The sequence below is a fragment of the Zootoca vivipara genome, chromosome 6 (genome assembly GCF_965207765.1).
Source record: "Zootoca vivipara chromosome 6, rZooViv2.hap1.1, whole genome shotgun sequence".
NCBI classification, from domain to species: domain Eukaryota; kingdom Metazoa; phylum Chordata; class Lepidosauria; order Squamata; family Lacertidae; genus Zootoca; species Zootoca vivipara.
Genome location: NC_142589.1, coordinates 4,338,526 through 4,356,176, shown reverse-complemented (window position 1 = coordinate 4,356,176; position 17,651 = coordinate 4,338,526). Strand labels below are relative to the sequence as shown.

Below are 17,651 nucleotides of genomic sequence, written 5' to 3'. Positions count from 1 at the left end.
CAGAAAATCCCTTCCGATTCTACAAGTCTCTGGGGCCTGGACCATCTTATTAGAGAGGAATCTGCCCGGCTGCCCGGCCTCCCACTCGTCTGTCCATTTCCAACAGCAAGCACTGATGGACTGGCTAGCTGGGCTCCCTTACCCACCTGCTTGCTTACTCCAAGGCTGCCTCAGCTCCTGGCAACCAGCACCCACTGGCCAGCCCCAGAGGCACCATTCGCCTGGGGAGCTTGTAGCTGGGGCTGGGGCAACAGTCACGCAAGCCTTTGGGAGGCAGAGATGCGAGAGGGCATCAGAGGAGGGAGGGAGGGAGGAAGGGAGGGTAGGAAGGAAGGAAGGAAGGAAGGAAGGAAGGAAGGAAGGAAGGAAGGAAGGAAGGAAGGAAGGAAGGAAGGAAAGAAAGAAAGAAAGAAAGAAAGAAAGAAAGAAAGAAAGAAAGAAAGAAAGAAAGAAAGAAAGAAAGAAAGAAAGAAAGAGGGACAGAGTCCAGTGTTGCCCGTGGCACCCCTGACCATCCTTCAAGGCACCCCAGGGTGCCACAGCACACTGGTTGAAAACCACTGCCTTAAAGGCTGCCCCTGTGGAGACTGCCATCTGAGGCAGTCGCCTCACCTTGCCTCATGGGTGGGCCGGCACTGCCCACAAGCGTGGAGGACATCAGGCCAAGAGACATTGAACCAAAAGACATCCAGATCTTCAAGGTTATCCTCACACAATTCCTCCCCAGCCCAGTTCCTCTATCAAATTTGTAAGTGTTTTATGGGTTTCATTTAGAGTTTTCTTTTCAACTTTGTTTTGTAAAATAAGATCATTATATACAGAAACACCATCAGCAAATTGCTACACTATTATATCTGTAGATCTCATTGTACGATACAGTAAACCACACATTTGATCAGAGTTCAAATGTGCTGAATCTTCCCAGCATTCAAGAAACATCAAGTGGCTCTGGACAAAATTTATTGCTCTACTTAATTCCGTTCTTTCCTTTTTATGCCATCTGTTCCCTTGGAGATCCCTGCGTAATCAGCTGATTCGCTTCCCCATTCAGCCATGGCCAGGATTGACATCATTTTCCAGGTAGCGCACATTGCTGGGCCACAATGGGATACGATATGATCTCCTGATAGAATCAAGCTCAGGGGCGACTTTTGAAAAGCTGGATAACTTCCACACACCGGAGGTCTAGAAACCTTGACACAACGCTGAGGCCACTTCTATACTCACAGAACCACGGTTCTCAGGGTTAAGAAGCAGATTCCAACCCACACTCCATGATGCATAGAACCACTTTTGTAATCTGGGGACCACCTTGCTGAGACTTTCCTTGCCTCCAGCAGCTAGGGTGCGGAATAGAAGTGTGGAACCAGCTCTTTTTGCTTGTTTCATTGTTGTTTTTTATTGAAACTTTTCAGCATATGATACCATTAAAAACCCTAAATGAAACTAAATGAAAAAAGAAAACATCTCAAAAAGAGAAAGCTCTCCTTTTGCTTTTTCATCACTTACCATTTCCCTATGTTGTGTTTTTAGCAAATGCTCTCAGAATTGGTCCCTCGCAGGGTTTTTGTGAAGACAAGAGTGGAGAGGAGTGGCAGACCCCAGGAAAGGGCATGGGCCATCTGTCGTTCTCTCCCTTTAGCCTGGGGGCTGATGCCGTAGCTGGTGAAGGCATACTGCCAATGCGGCAGCCCCAGGTGGGTGATCAGGAGCTAGCAGTAAGCGGTGAAGGTTTTGGTGAGGAAATGCCAGTAGAGAGCTCGTTCCAGAAGCCAGATCTCAGAATGCGTGGTGACAACTGGAAGAGAGAAGAGAGACTATTAGACCGCAGGATGAGAAGAACGGACCACCCCACTTTTCAAGGGGGGTTGATAAGGAACTCTGAAGCCTAGGGCTGACAATCTGGGCCTCAGTGTTCTACAAAGGATGAAGGCATTTCCAAGGGAAATTCATCCTCTGAGGCCCTTCTTCGCATGCCTCCTCCACGAGAGGTCCAGAGGGTGGCTACACGAGAACGGGCTTTTTCTGCAGTGGCTCCCTGTTTGTGGAAGGCTCTCTCCAGGGAGGCTGCCTGGCAACCTTCGCTACCTATCTTTGGGCGCCAGGTGAAAACGTTCCTCTTCAACCCAGCCTTTGGCTGATTGACATCTGATACCTTTCTAAATGTGTTGGGTGGGGAATTTTTGTTTTCTTCTTATTTTTATTATGCATTTTGTGTTTTTTATATTGCCATTTTAGGTGGTAAACCGCCTTGAGATTTGTGGATGAAGGACGGTATGCAAATTTTAATAATAATAACAATAACAACAACAACAACAACAACAATAATAATTAAAAAAACATCTACTTCTGCTTCATTGACTGCCTTTGACTGTGTTGACCACAGCAAACTATGGCAAGTTCTTAAAGAAATGGGAGTGCCTGATCACCTCATCTGTCTCCTGAGAAATCTCTATGTGGGACAAGAAGCTACAGTTAGAACTGGATATGGAACAACATTGGTTCAAAATTGGTAAAGGAGTACGACAAGGTTGTATATTGTCTCCCTGCTTATTTAACTCATATGCAGAATTCATCATGCGAAAGGCTGGACTAGATGAATCCCAAACCGGAATTAAGATTGCCGGAAGAAATATCAACAACCTCAGATATGCAGATGACATAGGAGGAATTAAAGAACCTTTTAATGAGGGTGAAAGAGGAGAACGCAAAATATGGTCTGAAGCTCAGCATCAAAAAAACTAAGATCATCGCCACTGGTCTCATCACCTCCTGGCAAATAGAAGGGGAAGAAATGGAGGCAGTGAGAGATTTTACTTTCTTGCGCTCCTTGATCACTGCAGATGGTGACAGCAGTCACAAAACTAAAAGACGCCTGCTTCTTGGGAGAAAAGCAATGACAAACCTAGACAGCATCTTAAAAAGCAGAGACATCACCTTGCTAACAAAGGTCCGTATAGTTAAAGCTATGGTTTTCCCAGTAGTGATGTATGGAAGTGAGAGCTGGACCATAAAGAATGCTGATTGCCGAAGAATTGATGCTTTTGAATTATGGTGCTGGAGGAGACTCTTGAGCAGGCATCCCCAAACTTCGGCCCTCCAGATGTTTTGGACTACAATTCCTATCATCTCTGACTACTGGTCCTGTTAGCTAGGGATCATGGGAGTTGTAGGCCAAAACATCTGGAGGGCCGCAGTTTGGGGGAAATCAGCCCCGAGTGCTCACTGGAAGGACAGATCGTGAAGCTGAGGCTCCAATACTTTGGCCACCTCATGAGAAGAGAAGACTCCCTGGAAAAGACCCTGATGTTGGGAAAGATGGAGGGCACAAGGAGAAGGGGACGACAGAGGACGAGATGGTTGGACAGTGTTCTCAAAGCTACGAACATGAGCTTGACCAAACTGCGGGAGGCAGTGGAAGACAGGAGTGCCTGGCGTGCTCTGGTCCATGGGGTCACAAAGAGTCGGACACGACTAAACGACTAAACAACAACAAAATAATAATAATGATGATGATGATGATAATAATAATAATAATAATAATAATAATAATAATAATAATAGGAAAAGATGAAAGCCAGGCATAGCTTGCTTCAGAAAGACTTCAACACAGGCCATCATAGATAACAGCCTTTGTCAACCTGGTGCCCTCCAGATGTTCCAGACTACAAAGCCCATCAGTCTCAGCCAGCACAACTGTATGGTGCTAGGAACAGTAGTCCAAAATATCTCCCACAAAGGCAAAAGCTAACTGGAGTTTACAGACGGGGTCGATTAATGCAGGCCGCCTTGTGCTGCTGGTATCACACAACATACCCGGCTTGGTGTTCTTGTACACAAAGCAGACCTTCCCATTCCCTCCGCGTGGGTCCAGCTCAAACACCAGGCTCCGTGAGTCCAAGTGAAGTTTCTCCAGCTGCTCCCTGTTACCTTTGGGGAGAAAGAAAAGGCTGAGTGAGGCTGAGCTTTGGATGCAGGGCAAGGAAAACTCAAACCATGCAGAGATTAGGAAGCTGGGCATCGATGGGGCTCGGGTATTAGGTCGCGGAAATTTTTGGTGGGGCAGCAAGTGGGGACGGAGAGGAGGACCAAGGTCTCCCATGGACAAAGGGGTGAGGTGGGGCAGTACCTCCTTCATTGTCGGTGTACTCCAAGTCAGCCAGCATGGGGGCATTGGGCAAAGCATAGATGGGCGATGCTCTGACTCAGTTTAGCTTGGAGATGTTGTTGATGGTCATGGAGCACAGAAGGCTCACAGAACATGGTGCCCTCTGGAGAAGAATCTCAGCTTGCTTGCTTGCTTTTTGCAAAAAGCAAGCACCTAACCGCCATGGCCGCAAAGATGGGATTGGCAGCACACAGAGGGCTACTGCTGAAATAGGAATCTTTCTGCTGCTGAACAGCTTCCCAAATTAAAGACAGAAGACAATTTAAGCTGAGGAAATGGGTGTATGGATGCAATTGTTGACCAGATAATAATGTATTTATTTCGTGTGAGTTTTATAGCATTTATATACTGTTCGACTATGAGAAAAACCCTCACAGAAGTTATGGATAAAATGATCAACAAAAAGTTAAAAACAACTATTTTAAAAAAGTTATTTATTTATTTATTTATTTATTTGTATACTGCCCATCATCTGGAGATCCCTGGGAGGTTCACAGCACAAAAACACAAGAGGCAAACACAAAATACTCAGTAGAAACAGGAAGAAAAACAAAACAAACCAAGAACACCATCTCTATTAATTAAAATCAATGATAAGCTAAAAATGGATTCAAACATTTATTGCGACTGGATAGGCTTGCCTGAGCAATAATGCTTTTAGCAGGCACCAAAAAGAGTACAGGAAAGGCACCTGCCTGTTGTCAATAAGCAGGGAGTTCCAAGGTGTGGGCGCTGCTGCACTAAAATTGATTTATTACATATGCAGAGTGAGTATTATGGGATGTTTGTAGCAGTGTTGCTCTCAGCCTGCGCTACTACACAGGGCTGTTGTGAGAATAAAAACAGGAAAAGATCAGGGCGGTGGGCTGGCAGTCCCTGCCTCTCAGCCTGGCCTTCCTCACAGGGCTGTTGTGAGGGGGAAGGAAGCGCCATGCAATGAACAAGGGAGGGAAGAAACGCTCTTTGCGGTTCCATCCCTTGACAGTTTCCATGCCAACCAGGGACGCCAGGTGAGCTTCTCCAGGTAGGGCTTGGTGTGGCTAGAGCTGCTCATGCTGCGTAGGACCTTCTCCTCCCTCCTCTTCCTCCTCCCTCCGGCATCAGCTCCTGACCACCTGCACCTGCACATCTGCACGCTAAGCCAAGGGAGGGAAAACAGCACCAGGTGGGCGTTTTTTGCCTCTTCTCGCGACCCGTAGCTCAGAAGCCGCACCGCGGTGGCTTTCGGGAAACACAGTCCTCTCTGTCATTCAGTTCCGTTCGGTGGCCATTCTGTAGTGGGGAAGAATGGAGGGCAGATACTACGACTCCCAGAAGGCAATGGGAGAGCTGGCTCCAACCCCTCTTTCCGCCAGCTCCGAGTCCTCCCCATTGGCCGGCTCCTCCGACTCTGTATCTGGGCGTGGGGGGCGTGACAGGGCGGTGGGATGTTAGGAGTGGCAGCTGTCAGTTGTTTCAAGATGGCGGATCTGGCTGTGGGGCGGGAAGGAGCAGTTCGCTGGAGCAAGGACTGTATCCTTCCCTCAGCGGGGAGGTGGCGGGCGGGGGCGGGACTGTTTTTATATATTTCAGAATCAGAATATATTCTAATAAATTATATTATTTTGACGGCGGGCCGATGATAAAGGATGGCAAAGGTTGCCGTGGTTGCTGAGCTTGTGCAGAGAGCCGTCCCGGTTTCCTCAGAAAACGAGCCCCGATCGCTCCGTGGGCTTTGTCCCCGAGTGTAGAGCCAGGCCCAGGGGTTACGGTTGAAGCCCCCACTCCCAGGGCAGGCTGACCTTGGTCCCGCTCTCTCTCGCCCTTCGCCCTACTCTGCAGGGTTGTTGTGAGGGTCAGGGCGAGGAACGTAGCTTATAGCTTGTGGCGCCCTGGACTCCGTCAGGAAAGAGCAGGTTGGAAATATTGCTGCTTCAGATTCTAGTACAAATGCTGCTGCTAATATGTTAAATTCCCCACAGCTCCTTCTAAGTGTCCATCCAGTGCACAGCGTAGCCACCCTAACAGTCGCACTGAACTGAGACTTGAACTCGGGGCTTTCTGCAAAACAGACCCAGAGTCTATTCATCCCTCCCTCCTAGCGTCCTTTCGATCCTTGGCACCAGAATTAGGCATCCCACTGGCAACAGGAAAGACTGAGGGTCCCTGCCACCAAATGGTCATACTTCTGTATTGAGCTAAAAATGGAGGCTTAGACCTCCAGGCTCCCAGAGGCAAAGTTAGTAGGTTCTGGGAGACCTCGTGTTGCAGTTCTACAAAAGAAGGCCACCCTGCACTAGTTAGCTCGGTTGGTTAGAGCGTGGTGCTGATAATGTCAAGGTTGCAGGTTTGATCTTCGTAACGGCCTCTGCATTTTCCTGCATTTCAGGGGGCTGGACTAGAGGACCCTTAGGATTCCTTCTGTTTCCGCAGTTCTATGATTCTAACATCTTCAAGGCTCTAGGGGGAACACATCTTGCATCTCCACATTAAAAGAGCTAATGAGCAGCGATAACTCCATATGGTCATATTCTGGGTGCACATAACTGTTGCTGCAGCAACTCCCCCCAACGAGGTCTTTAGCAGTGACTACTGACCTGCATTTACTACTGACCTGGACCCTGTGCCTTGGATTTCAACCTTTTTATTTGGCTAAGTACAATAAAATGGCAACAAGGAGAGGAGGAAAAAGAAATAGTACCTGAATACGGAAGTGTATAAGGAACAGTATATGCAAGTAATTGCATAAACGTGCTATTTTGTTTTCCATGTAATCATTGTTTGCATTTACTGTTCCTTACTGTCATACTCCGCACATACTTTCTTCTTTCCCAAGATGATTCATGTATATATAATCTGTTGTTGATTTCTGTTTGGTATTAATATGCTCACATCTTTTTTGAACCAATTTGCATACATTGGTCTTCGGTTGATGTATTTAAACTAAATCTTTCCAAATGGATTTTAGTCTCTGTTTGGTTGCCTCCCCCCCCCCCCGGCCCACTGGGGCAGAGTAAGATCCTTCCTTTCAGCATCTAGAAGAGATTATGTGCAGAGAACAACTTCTTGGATGTAACTTGCTGCCAATACTTGGCAATGGGCTGTGATGGCCAACTTAATTGAATCTACTATGAGTTGATAAATGAAGGCTAAAGATATGCAGTCTGATGGCAGTCTGGATGGTCCAACAGGGAAGGGTCCCATGGGTCGGTCTTGCGGGTGCAGTTGACCTAGATTTCTCTCCTGATCCCCCAGATATCAGTACCTGCTTATAAGAGCTCCAGATAGCTTTTTCAAAAATGTGAATGTAAAGCTTAGTCCCTCTGCATCCTTAATAAGAATCTGAGGAGCATGCATTGAGTGTATAGCACCAGGAGTTGCTTTTATAATCAAGGCTAATACAAATAAATAAATGTGGCTCATTATCTCCGTGATTGAGCTAGTTACAGGTTCTTTAATAAAAGACAACATTTTTATTGAGGTCTGTTTAAGAGTAATAACAAAGTGGATTTATACAAATATCTGCTTCGGTAGTCTCCTGGTTAGTCTTCCGCTGCTTCTGAACTTTCAATTTTGATGCAGAAGAATTTCCAGACTGAGTAGGCCTAATATTTCCAGATTGTAAAATGTAGAATGGAACAAACCTTTTGCCCTTGCTTTCCTTGAATGAAATTGCATCGTTTCTAATGAAGAGCAGCCACCTGTCTGTGCCCCAGGTATGATCTTTGAATGGTTGCCAATTTTAGCTTGAATTGTTGGGTAGTGAATTGGGCCAGGACCTGATTCGGATTCACTCTGTGCATACGGCACATGCGCCCTTGTCTCAGCGACTGAAACTGACGAAATTGAGAGCCAGGAGCCCCAGGCAACCGACACAGACGCAGATGACTGGACCTTCTGCTTCTAGGGATCTGAACGGAGGGAAATGGCTTGTCAGTACAGCCTGGAACTGTGGCCAGATAAAAAGATTTGAGGGCAAAAAGACTATGTGTAAGCTATGAATAATGCTGCCAGAGATACTTGGCCCATCACAAGGATGTAACAACCAGAGACCCTGGGTGTATATTCTTGATTCTCTCGGTATGTGCGTCATTTAAAAGGTGATATAGAAATCAAGTCTTACCACAACAACCTGTGGCTCTTTCCCTGACTTCAAAGGATACCTTGCCCTCATTCTGCCTACAGGCTGCAAAAAGACTTTTCATTCTTGGAAAAGAAAGAGTTGAAGAATGTGTGCTTCTCCTAATGTGCTGCCATTGGCCCCAGTCAGCACGTCCAACAGTCAGGAGTAGTTTGAGTCCAATAACCAGGCATGGGGAACCCGAGGTGCTCCAGAACCAGAACCATAGAACCATGACAGCTGGCCATCCAAGCTCTGCTTAAAAACCCCCAAGGAAGGAGAGCCTGCCCCTGGTAGGGGGCTGTTGAGCTCATTGCCTCCTTGCGGGTTTCCCACTGGGTCATCTGGCTGGCCACTGTGAAAGGGGGATGCTGGACTAGAAGGGCCCAGAGCACATGGCATCTCCATGGGGGTCTTCAGCTTTTAACTGCTTCTGTTTCTCTCCTTTCAGAACTATTATCAACGGATGGTGAATGCATGTATCAACATGCTCACCAGCTTGCTGTTGGAGGCCCCCTCTCTGGAGGTGCTGCAGGATATTCTAGTGGTAAGGGAGCCCCCAAGATGTCAGAGCAGGGGGAAGCAGCAGCTCCCCTGCCGGAGGACAGACCCTATGGAAATGATTGCACGGGGGGCATCTGTGGCCAACTCACTGGTTGTGGATGTGAATGGTGAAATGGGCCTCTGCTCCGCTAGGAATGCAAGGCACGCGTCCGTTTCCTATCAAAGATATGTCCTCTGCTGATGGCATATGGGGAAGGGCCGTGGCTCAGGGGTAGAGCATCCGTTTTGCATGCACAAGGTCCCAGGTTCAATCCTCAGCATCTCCAGGGGGTGGGGGCTGGGAAAAGACCCTCTGTCTGAAACCCCAAAGGGCCAACTGCCAATCATCATCTATAGACGACACCAAGGTTGGTGGATCAGTGGCTGGGCTTGGTCTAAGGATGCTCCCTGCATTCCATTGCTATGGCTGTGCTGAGGTGTAGGCTGTATTATTGCATTTATCATACACACAAACACACAAATGACAGATCACAGGGTGGTTCACAACATAAAAATACAAAATTAGAACACAAAATGCATAATAAAAAAACAACAACCCGAGAGCAAATTAATACCTAATTCTACTAATGCTTTTTTTAAAAAAAAAATAGATTCTTTTTTCTATATCTTTAGTTGTTCTTATTTTGTTTTAAGCTGCCTCCAGTCCTTGTCAAAGGAGGTGTATAATAATAATAATAATAATAGTAATAATAATAATAGAACAAATTGCAGCAAACATTCTCCTTTTCAAAACAACCTCTTTTCACAATTTGAAGTTAAATATCCCCTCTATGGTCCCGGCATGATTGATCCAGGCAGTAACCAAAGCTTTGTGAATTTGCAAACCCGGATATGGTTGTCCTTCCATGTGATGATGGTGTTTCCTCTCCCACAGCACACAAATGGCTGGATTGACAGCACAAAAATATCTGAGCGGGAAAGAGCTGTCAAGTGCACTAGCTGCGGAAATCTTGCAGCACTTCATCGACTACATCTTTGACCTGCAGATCGTGCTGGAAGAGCAGGCGAAGAAGGGGCAAGATCCGTCCGCAGCCGAGACTTCCCTACTCTCTTTAAAAGCTGCAGAGCTGGCATCAGAACTTTGCTCAAAAGAGGAGAGGAAAGGAATCTCTGCCACTAACCTCTTAAAACAGACTGCAGGTGTGGGATCCTGACTCTTGGTTCTCTCCAGTGAGACAGAAGATAGAAGGAGGAGAGAGAAAAAGACGTTGACTGGGGAAAGGATCAGATGTTTTAACCCCGTGCATCCAGTAATGGAGAGACCTCCATCATTATCTTCCAGATAAACTGTGGAACATGGGTCTTGCCGGGCAGTTTCAGATGCCTTGACTGGTCTTCCAGAAACAAACTTTCTGCCTTCAATCTGTTGTTCTCTTCCAACTGCCTGAAAACAAAATTTGCAGGCCAGAGGAGGGGGGGCAGGTTGAAAGCAAGCCCAACTTTTGATCCACTCTCAGATTTAACTATCGGATTGCTGTATTGCACAAGAAGAATCTTTGTGGGGTTTGTGTGTGTGTGTGTCGGACGGATTTTTTTATTTATTTAAGAAAAGCTCTGAGCCATCAGATACTTCGTGTTGATCCTGGTCAGATTTCTTAGTGAAATCGCACACTTCCAACATTGCAACAGCTTGTAACAAATGTGAACTGATCTGTCATTTGCTCAGAAAAAAGGGCAACAAAAAAAACTTTGCAGATATGCAGCTTGTACGTATATTTTGGATTATAGTTTTTTAACATCATTTTTTTGGGGGGTGGAAGGGGACTTTCAAGAACATGAAAACTGAGGTGTCTTGGGGCTGTTTTGCCTCATGGTTTTTACTGTTGAACTCTATAATAGGGAGAACACATGTACCTTTTTTCTCAGGAAGGTTAATTTCTGCATCCATGAATTGTACTTCCTTTGGTAAAAAAAACCTTTTTATAAAAGTTTCTTACATAAAAAAGAAGAAGCAGGAGGCTGATCTGTCTAACCCTAGAGTGAATATGAGGGTTGTGTGTTTGTGTGTGGAAATTCCCTTCCTGACCTCATAAGAACAGAAGAATCGCTTTGCTGGGTTTGCCAAGAAACCCATTTCGTTCAGCTTGCTATTTCCAACTTCAGGCAGAGGGATGCCTCTGGGAAAATTTCAGCCAGGGTGTTCAATGAATCTGTGCATGAGAATTTGTTTTTTAGCTATCACAACATAGCAAGTTAGCATCTCTTCCCCCTTTCCCTATGGTTTAACAATACTCCCATAGATGTTCTCTGTGATCGAGCTGGAATATGAGAGTTCCTGGCGTCCTGAGGCACCCTGGAGCTCAGATGGTCAGGGCTTTGTAAATGAATATAAGGACCTTGAAGCTGTCTCAGAAATAGATGGGCAGCCAATGCAGCTGTTTTAAACAATGGTGCCCCATGTTCTCAGCCCGAGGCCCCCACCAGCATTCTGGCCGCAGCATTCTGCATGAGCTGGAGCTTCTGAAGCAGACCCAAGGGCAGCCGCACCTAGAATACATTGCAGTCATCCAGCCTTGAGGTTACCAAAACATAGACTACAGTGGTAGTCAGCCTATCCCTGACCAGGAATAGCCATAGTTTGCAAGGCAGACCAAGCTGGTAAAAGGCACGCCTGGCCACAGAGGATAATTGGGCCTCTGGCTGCAAAGATGTATCCAGGGGTACCAGAAACTACACATCTGCTTCTTGCAAACAGGTAAAAAGAGACTTGTTCTACCCAGGATTCACACATGTTGCTTTTATGAATCTGTGCATTTCTGTCTACATTCTCTCCTAATGTATGCATTTTGTGGTGGTGGTTTGGAGAACGGCGTTGCCAAATTTGTGGAAGCAAGGATTTTGAAGGAAAACCTAAGTCTAGGTTGGCGTATTGCTTTGGAAAGTTCAGGTGTGAGCTAGATTTATTTTTCTCCTGCTCCCCAAAGCTGTGTGGCATGGTGTCAGGCTTCAGGAAATCGGATCCCCTGCCCATGTCTTTTATTCAATAATGACAGATAGAGGCATAGAATGCAGGTCTTTGAAAATGCCATTGCTCCAAGTAATCTCATCCCCCCCCTTCTCAGTCGACAACAGCACCTGGGGTCAAGTGCCTCTTAGCTGTCAAACAAACAAACAAAACAAACAGCCAATTATTTCTCATCCCGGTATTTTTTAAATAAATTTATTTTATAAAAATTTCCACAAATTTCACATAAAATTCCAATACATGATAAATTCTCCTTTTCCCGACTTTCCATACCATTTTCCATCATATTTTTTCATTCTATCGCATTGCTGCACCCTAATTTCACTCTTTTGTATCATAGCCATAATACAATAATCTCCAATTATTTCCATTGCTCATAGTTCAAATCCTGCTTGTGAATTCATGATATTATAATATTTCTTTAAATAGTCCTAAAAGGACTTCCATTAAACACAAAACAGTCATGGTGAAGTTTTCTTATTTTAGCTGCCAGCTTTGCCAATCTATTATTTGCTTATCCATTCTTTTCTGCTGGAAACTTCTTTCCATTTCTGTGCATAGAGAATCCTAGCTGCTATAGTTACATACACAAAGAACTTAACCATCTTTTTGGGAACTTCCGGCCCTATAACTCCAAAAGCTTCAGTTTTGTTTTGTTTGTTTTTCTTTGGGGAGGGGGTAAAATCACTTTGAACATCTTTTTTTATCTCGTCATATATCATTCCCCCCAAATCTCTCGCTTTCTTTCAGGTCCACCACACTTTCTCATCCTGGTCTTCTTTTATCTTCTTCCAGCTACCCATTATTTTCAGGGGGATTTATGAGCATCTCCCGAGGATCCCAGACTCCCGCACAAAACAGGAGACCCTCGCGGCACTGGTCAACCTTGCCTTAAAGCGTCTGAACGCAGTGGTAGACTGCCTGATAAGAGTCCTCCCAGGAGTGCAGTGGGTAAGGGCCACTAAGAGATGAGTATGTTACACGGGGGGGAGGGGGGGAATAGATCCATTTTGCCTGCAAATCTCAGGACGTCTCAGATGCCCTGCATAACCTGTGATCTACCTAGCCAGGCCACAGCCCATCAGCCACGGCATCTCCCAGGTTTTTGAAGTAGAGTTGCCAGCTTTTTGCCCTCTGAAAGCTGCTTGCTCTGCAGGAATGATGCTTTCTTCCACGCTGTGAAAAGCAGTACCCAGTGTGGATCCAAATTCTGTTCAAGATTCAGGTGGAAGCCATGCCAGGTTTTCCACACACACACATTCTGGACAGTTGGGAGGGACAGGGAACAAATTCAGTTTGGGTCACTTTTAAGTGACAGCTTACAAGCCTTACATCATTTGCAATTTCCAAATAACATAGAAAGACATAAAATTAGGGGTGATTGCTTTGCAAAAGGTGTTTAAGAGGCAAAATTGTATATACAAATGTGCAAAGTTTTCATGATTTGAAAATGGGGAGAGCTGAATTTAAGTGGGGTTTCTTAATTTATATTTCAGTTTCATACTTGCAAAAAGTTGTGCCCCAAGTTACATATAAAAAGGGGGAATAGTAGTTTCTTTCTTTGCTAATGCCTGTTCAATATAAAGTAAATATAAAAGGCCTGACTTTTTTTAAGGAAAAAGAGAAAATTATGTTTTGAAAAATTGCAGAACAGCCACCTGGATTTGGAAGGCCTTGGCTGCCAATCCATATTCTGGCAACAAGCTGCTGAAGCCCCTCCTGGGAAGGCTGCAGGGTGAAAACCCCCTTTCCTCAACAAAACCATTCAGCTCTCTCTCTCTCCTGGGTTGTTCTTGAATGGGAGCTGGATAGGGCTGGGGGCTTCTTGCTTCCTGTTGTACCAGCTTCCTGTTGAAGCACGTCTCAACGTTGAACTTAGATGTGAGTAAGCAGGTGTCAAGCTGACTTCTGGACCAAGGCTTAACCAGATCTGGAAGCTAGTGAGACGGAAAGACTTCAAGTATATGTTTGTTTGTTTGTTTGTAGTTGCTGTTGTGGTTGTTTTTTATTTTTGCTATTGAAAATTTAATAAAATTATAATATATATATCTATATAAATTTAGAACCTTTTTTCAACACAGACACAGACAGACATATTATAGACACACATCTAAGCAATAGGCATTTGTGTCTGCTTTGTGCAAGGGTTGAAAACAAAGCAGATCTGAGCCTCCATTTCTAGGTCGATACAGAAGTATGACTATTTGGTGGCAGGGACCCTCAGTCTTTCCTGTTGCCAGTGGGATGCCCAATTCTGGTGCCAAGGATCGAAAGGACGCTAGGAGGGAGGGACGAATAGGCTCTGGGTCTGTTTTGCAGGATCACGAGCTCTGGGTCCTTCCGGCCCCACTGCCACATCCGATATCATGAAACAACTGCCAACTGCCACTCCCAACGTCCCACCGCCACGCCACGCCCCCAACGCCCGACTCTCACCTCCCATTGGTCCGTCGGTACCCGGGCCTCGCCTGATACAGAGTCGGAGGAGCCGGCCAATGGGGAGGACTCGGAGCGGGCGGGGAGAGAAAGGAAAGGGGTTGGAGCCGGCTCTCCCCTTGCCTTCTGGGAGTCGTAGTATCTGCCCTCCATTCTTCCCCACTACAGAACGGTCGCCGAACGGAACTGAATGACGGAGCGGACTGTGTTTCCCGAAAGCCACCGCGGTGCGGCTTCTGAGCTACAGGTCGCGAGAAGAGGCAAAAAAACCACGCCCACCTGGTGCTGTTTTCCCTCCCTTGGCTTAGCGTGCTTCACCTCAGTCACTGAGAACCTAGTGGTTCCCAGCACCCCTGAGTTTCATCTAGTCTTCACTAGGGACGTGCCCTTTAGTGTGACAAGCCAAGCCCTGTGGAACTCCCTGCTACTAGAGGTTTGTCAAGGACCAGACCTCCTTTCCTTCAGAAATCTTATGAAAACTTTGTTCAACAGAAAGCATGATTTTAACCAATCATTATTTATTGATATTCATTGATGTTTTATGGATCTTTTCTTGATTCTCCTGTCTTTATTTTCCCACTGGCTATATTTCTACAAAGGGCAGATTATGAAATTTATAAATAAATAAATAAATCCTTCCAGCCCCCTGCAGTGTGAGAATCTTTTCCCCCAACGTGGGGCTCGAGCCCACAACCCTGGGAGGCTCATGCTACGGACTGAGTTATCCGTTTGTTTGCAAGCTGTATTGCATATATCTTGGGTGTGAGGATCTTGGTGGTCTCCCACCCGGTTTAGCTTCCTTTGCTCACTGGGTGTAAGCAGTGCTGGATTTCCCAGCTGGCAGATGAAGGTCGTGCTTAGGGCACTAGCGAAGCAGGGTCGCCCCAAAATGAGCTTCTGTTTCTTTTTTAAGTATCAAATGTCGTAATTCTTAACAAGCACTGAAGCAGTCTATTACAGGGAAACTCAGAGCTTTGTTTGACTTCCTTAATATTTCACACTCTTGCCTCATTTTTCTCTTCTCTTTATAGCACTTATCCCCACCTAAACCCAGGGATGACCTAGCAATGTAGATTCAAATAATGCAAGAAAATAAAATTCTGTCACATGTAGCAATAAATCTATGGGTTTTTAGTTTTCAAATTTCATGCTTCCATTTTGCATGACATATGGGGACACTATGGTATTTTCAGCACTTAGGGGCTCTTAATGCAGTCCCAGGCCAGATTTGAATGTGTCTGTGGGGGTCTGTAACAGCTGTGATGCCGGGCAGCCCTGAAGAGACCTCTCTGTGTAGTTCTCAAATTCTGCAACAACTTAAGAAGAATTGAAAACAGTCTGGTTGAAAAGTATAACCAAGATAAACAAATCGGATTTGATATTGATACTTCGAAATTGGAAAATGGGTTGTTAAATAAGAAAACTAAAATAGTTTTGAGTATGTATAGACATCTGTTAGAATATGAGGTAATGCATGAAGAAGTAAAGGCCTCTATGATAAGATGGGCTCAGGATATTGGACATCCTATCATGATGGTGGGACCCAGGTGGCGCTGTGGGTTAAACCACAGATTCTAGGGCTTGCTGATCAGAAGGTCGGCGGTTCGAATCCCTGCAACGGGGTGAGTTCCCGTTGTTCGGTCCCAGCAGTTCGAAAGCACATCAAAGTGCAAGTAGATAAATAGGGACCGCTCCGGCGGGAAGGTAAATGGTGTTTCCGTGTGCTCTCTGGTTCGCCAGAAGCAGCTTTGTCATGCTGGCCACATGACCTGGAAGCTGTCTGCGGACAAACGCCGGCTCCCTCGGCCTATAGAGCGAGATGAGCGGCGTAACCCCAGAGTCGGACACAACTGGACCTGATGGCCAGGGGCCCCTTTACCTTTATCATGATGGTAGAATGGTAAAATTTGTGGGTGACATTGAATTTTACAGCAAATTATAATATTAGAGAGAATATACTTAAAATGATACATCGGTGGTATTTAGCCCCCTCCAGAATATTGAAAATGTATAAACAAGTGGCGAATGTATGCTGGAGATGTGGAAGAAATAATGGAGATATGTTCCATTTGTGGTGGACATGTAGGAAAATTAAGATCTTTTGGGGTAAGATTTATGATGAATTAAAAAGGATGCTGGGAATAACTTTTAAGAGAAGACCAGAGATTTTCCTTTTGAGCATACTGGGTAAGGATGTTCCAAAGCAATCAAGAGAAGTGCTCCTATACGCAACAGCTGCAGCCAGAATCCTTGTGGCTCAATGGTGGAAAGAACAGGAGGTTCCAAAAATTACGGATTGACAAATTAAAGTAGTATAGGAATATGCTGAGATGGCCCAATTGACAAAATAGTCTTCGAGGAAAATCAAAACAACAATTCAATGAAAAATGGGGAGGATATAAGAAGTACGTCCAAAAATATTGTAACACACTAACAACTATGCCAGATTTCGAGTGATAAAGAAAGAAAATGAGTTGGGAAAATTAAGGATATAAAATGATGTTAGAGTGTAATAGATAAGTAATATGAAAAAAGAGTATTGATTTATGTACATTCGTGGTCAGAAGTAGATAGCACAAGGAATTAACAGGAAGTCTCTTTTTCTTTGTTTTTTTCCTTTCCCCCTTTTATATATACAGCATATGTATATTTTATTTCTTTTGATTTTGATTTTATATATCAAGGGTCTATGTTATAGGAAGATATCAAATAAAAAATAATAAGTATGAGAAATTAATATATATGAATACTATATATGTATTTGGGACTATGGAAAATGTACATATATTAAGGAAAATCATCATCACTCTTTATTCGACTGTCAGTTAAAAAAAGATACATTTCTCAGTACAAGATTAAAACAAGACATCTAAAAACTAAAATTAAAACACGGACAGCACTAATAAAGCTATACAGATAAACCCACATCAATATGGTTGGTTTTAATCTTACGACGTTTGAGAGCTAGGAAGAGAAATTTGGCCACCATGAAAGCTGCTTTCCCAGTGGGATTACTGTATTCAACAAATATACAACCTGACTTTCTCTGGATAGAGAGGTAAGCTGAGAGAGGCGTGGGGCTATGAGATATTGTCTTAAATCTACATAGAAAGGGCAACGCAGGAGGATATGTTCTGTGGACTCTACCTCTCCCAAGGGACAGTGGCAAGTTCTCTGATCGTATGGAACTCCCTTGTACCTTCCCCATAGTACCGCAGATTCGAGGATGTTCAATCTGGCCGCAGTGAGCAGTCTACGGTACAGTATTCCACATAGTGAGCTAGAACTTTCTGAAATGCAGCTCCGTGGAAATCAATGCGTCTTTCGCGCGCAACCGAGCGCTGGATTTGGGCTGGGACAGGCATAGGCAACCTTAGCTCTCCAGATGTTTTAGAACTACAACTCCCATGATCCCTAGC

The 17,651-nt window shown here is 45.1% G+C and overlaps 1 long non-coding RNA gene across 2 annotated transcripts; it reads left to right on the top strand.

Annotated features, from left to right (window-relative positions):
• Nucleotides 1-5,403: 5,403 nt before the first annotated feature.
• Nucleotides 5,404-10,779, top strand: LOC148685230 (uncharacterized). Of its 2 annotated transcripts, XR_015950291.1 has the most exons (4): nt 5,404-5,680; nt 7,840-7,863; nt 8,719-8,814; nt 9,706-10,779. It is a non-coding gene; the product is annotated as an uncharacterized LOC148685230 (long non-coding RNA). The 2 variants fall into 2 exon arrangements; XR_015950290.1 differs by lacking the exon at nt 5,404-5,680 and having other exon boundaries at nt 6,942-7,863.
• The last annotated feature ends 6,872 nt before the right edge of the window (nt 10,780-17,651 follow it).